The following is a 4080-nucleotide window of genomic DNA, read 5'->3' as shown; positions in this document are numbered from 1 at the left end:
CAACAACATATCTTCGGCAAGCTGCCGAACCGGGGGGGGCAGCGGCCGAATGCAGCATATCCCGGAGACTTGGCTCCCCGATACGCATTATGTTTTCCAAGAGAACATGCTAGCAGCTGTTGGCCTCAGCCGAAAGTTTAAGGATGGTAAGCTTCTTCGGCTGGGGCCGAGGCTTTTTAATTATCTCTTTTTCTTCTCTCACTTCGCTTTTTTATGTTGTGCCAACCTATCTGAACTGACCTTTCCCCTTTTCTTTTTCAGAGCGGGACGAGACCAACGTTGGCATTAACTACGCTCGTCTTGGTGTCAACCGAGAACGAGTTGTAACTGATCGGGCCCCGTCTATCACTGAACCGAGGCATAGGGAAGTTCATCTAGACTCTTCCCACTTCCAAATTGAGGCTGTTGCTCTGTATCAGAGGCAGAAGCCTTGGTGGAAGAAGAGAGACCCCTGGTTTCAGCTGCTGGACGAAGAAGCTGAAGCTGCCCGTACAGCCGAAGAGGTTGCACGGGTTCTCGAAGCTTGCGAAGGAGGAGAAGGGTCCTCCAGAGCTGCTGAAGAAGAAGCTGCAGCTAGGGCAGCTGAAGAAGACGAGGCTTTGCTGAAGACCTCGGTGAGCTTTCAGACTTAACTTTGTCTTTCTTCTTTTTTTTTTTTTTTTTTTTTTTGTACTCACATTCTTCCTCCCCCTGTCTGTTACAGTCTGAAGAGAGTAACAGACACAGAGAAGGGAAAGCCCCTGTTCGTCCCGAAGACCAAATACAAGAAGAGTCTTCAGACTCAGACATGGACGAGCAGCCTCTTCAGAAAAGGCGCCGAAGAATGGCCATCATCGGCCCTCATGAATTTCAGCGGAGGCCGATGACCATCGGCGTTGAAATAAGGGAACCCGAGGAAGGCAATGGATCGCCGAGGGTTCCCCGGCCACCACCCCAATCACCTCAAAAGACCCCTCCGCCACCTCCTGAGATGGAGGTGGATCAGAACTCCCGAATCTAAGGGAGGGGTCCAAGAAGCAATTCAAGAGAGTGCTGCTGAGCACAAAAATAAGGATGCCGTGATGCCCAGTGCTAAGGGTTTCACGGCAGACATTGCAAGAGAGGTTGAGGCTTTCGTCCTCACCCCTGAAGAAGAAGAGGTCATAGTAATTGACTCTTCTGAGAAGGATGATGCTGAGCCATCCAAAGCTAAAGAAGCTCCATCGTCATCCTTTCCTTCTTTCCAGACTCAGCAATCTGGAGAAATGGGTTTCTCGGCCCCCCGAATTCCAATCCCAGATCACATCTGGGACCTCATATGGGGTCAGAACCGTGAAGGTGCTGCAGCCTACTTCGGCGATTTTGCTGGCATGTCCGAAGTAGATAGGGCAAGAATCTGGTCGCTGAAGGCCACTGCTGGGATGGGCGAATCCAGCAGATCAGTTCCTGACCCAGCCAGGTCTAACCAACTGCTGATGATGCAGGTGATTTTCCTTGCCTTTATTTCCTCTAAAATTCAGCTCTATTTTTATTTACCTTTATTTTTTTTTAATTTGTGCTCCTGTTTTCAGTTCGTGCACAATCAGACTCTCACTGTAGAGCTGATAGATACCCTACAAGATAGGGTAGATGCTGCCGAGCACGACAAGAAGGTAGCTGAGGAGGAATTAAAGCTTGCTAAGCTGAAGCAAGCAGCAGCTGAAGAGAAGCAGCAGAAGGGTGAGGAGTACGAGAAAAAAGCTGCTGAAGCCCTCAAAACCTTCTGCGACGCTATGGAGAAGGAAGTTTTTCCCCCACTGATGGAAGGGGAAAAATTCCTCGAGGAGCACATGGGAGTGGACGTCTCCAAATTCAAGGCTGCCGTTGAGAGCCGTATTCAGGAAGGAGCTGCTGCACAAGCTGAAGTGCAGCAACGACTAGAAGCTCTTGAAGCCAGCCGAATGGCTGCTGAAGAGCTGCTCCAGGCCAGGGATGTCCAACTCTCAGAGGCTGCTGCTGCTGCTGAAGCTCAGAGAGCTAAACTCCATGAGGCTGAGGATCAACTGATGGCCAAAAAAGTTGAAGTGGCCCAGGCTCAGACAAAGGCTTCCCAAGTTCAGCAGGAGCTGAATGAGCTGAAAGGTTCCTCTTCCAAGCTCGCCGATGAGCTGAAGAAATCCAAGGAAGACTTGGAGGAGACCTAGAAGAAGCTGGCTAATGCTGAGGCTCTACTCAAAGTCCGTGTCTATACCCAGGAAGAATATGAAATGGGTTTCAGAAACGGGGTCAGAGTATGCCGAAGAGTCTGCCTTCATGCTGAGCCGAAGCTGGACTGGTCCAAATGTGCTGAATGGGTCCAGAATCCCGAAGACCCTCATATGAAGTATGCAACTCCAGTCGAAGCTGAAATTCTTAAGGCTGAGGAAGCCGAAGAGGAAGCTGAGAGAATGGAGTTGGAGGCTGAACAGAGGGAAAGGGAGGCTCGGCAGAGTGCAAAGCCTGCTTCTTCTGCTGCTGGGGCTGAGGCCACCATGGGGCTCAACAACGCTGATCAGTCTGATCCTCGGGCTGAAGCATAGGAACTCGGGAAGTCGTCTTCAGAATCTTACGGTTCATCATGCGCTTAACTTTAGACTTGCCGCTTTCTGAATTTTTTGCCTTGTTTTTTGCTTCAGCTTGCCTTGTCGTACAACAGTTTATTTTTTTGCTTATGTACGTATTTCGGCAGTTGTTATTTTCCGCTTGTGGGCGGCTGCCGATACAGTTTAATTGAACTTGTAGCTCAATTTCTGAGCATGAATTATTAATTTGATGCTCTTTTCTTCAGCTGCTTTGTTTTTGAATGCTTTACTGTTTCTTTCATTCTGCCGAACATAAACTTGCACTGATACAGTATGGCTTCAGCTGAATAAACAATTTCTTCACTTCTTTAAAAAGGGTATCCAAAACACAGGGCCAACTGAAGGCAGTGCTTCTGGAATACAAGTCTTACTGAAGATTGACTTCAGCTGAAAAATGGATATCCGAAGCACAGGGCCAACTGAAGGCAATGCTTCGGATATTAGCTTTCTGGGATACAAGGCTCAGTTAAGGCAATATCCCAGAATTGTCCATGGACTCATGACTTTGGAGAACAAATCTTACTGAAGTTGGACTTCAGCTGAAAGACCTGTGTTCTTTAAAAGACGCATATCCGAAACACAGGGCCAACTGAAGGCAATGCTTCGGATAATGGCTTTCTGGGATACAAGGCTCAGTTAAGGCAATATCCCAGAATTGTCCATGGACTCATGTCTTTGGAGAACAAGACTTGCTGAAGTTTGACTTCAGCTGAAAGACCAGTGTTCTTTAAAAAGACGAGTTTTGTCAGCAATCTGAAACCCAGTTACCCGAAGGCGAAGGTTTCAGACGAGGCTGATTAAACAATTTTCAACTGTTGCTGTTATCCTTGATTTTCTGTCTATCTTTGAAAAATGGATACCCGAAACACAGGGCCAACTTAAGGCAATGTTTCGGATAATGGCTCTCTGGGATACAAGGCTCAGTTAAGGCAATATCCCAGAATTGTCCATGGACTCATGTCTTTGGAGAACAAGTCTTACTGAAGTTTGACTTCAGCTGAAAGACCAGTGTTCTTTAAAAAGACGAGTTTTGTCAGCAATCTGAAACCCAGTTACCCGAAGGCGAAGGTTTCAGACGAGGCTGTATAAAAAACCCTTAAAGAGTAGATAGAACGAAGAAAACTTTGAAAGGATAAAAAGTTGCAAATATTTATATAAATGGCGGCTCCAAGGCCTTTCATTAATTCAAAATGTACTTACAAAGATTGTTCTGCCCCGAAGGGTTTACACATGGTATTTTTTCAGTACATCAGCGTTCCAGTGATTTTTCAACTCAGTTCCATCCAACTGCCGAAGTCGGTATGTCCCTGGCTGAAGCTCATCATAGATTTCATAAGGTCCTTCCCATGCAGCTGAGAGTTTCCCATGGATTCGGCCTTTCTGAACTGCAGCAGCATTCCGAAGGACAAGGTCTCCAATTTTGAGAGGCCTTGCATGGACCCTTCGGTTATAAAATTTGCTGATTTTCTGCTTATAGGCGGCCATTCTGTCTCGGGCTGAG

This window comes from Chenopodium quinoa, unplaced genomic scaffold (genome assembly GCF_001683475.1).
Source record: "Chenopodium quinoa cultivar QQ74 unplaced genomic scaffold, ASM168347v1, whole genome shotgun sequence".
Classification (NCBI taxonomy): domain Eukaryota; kingdom Viridiplantae; phylum Streptophyta; class Magnoliopsida; order Caryophyllales; family Amaranthaceae; genus Chenopodium; species Chenopodium quinoa.
Note: the sequence above shows the minus strand (reverse complement) of the source record.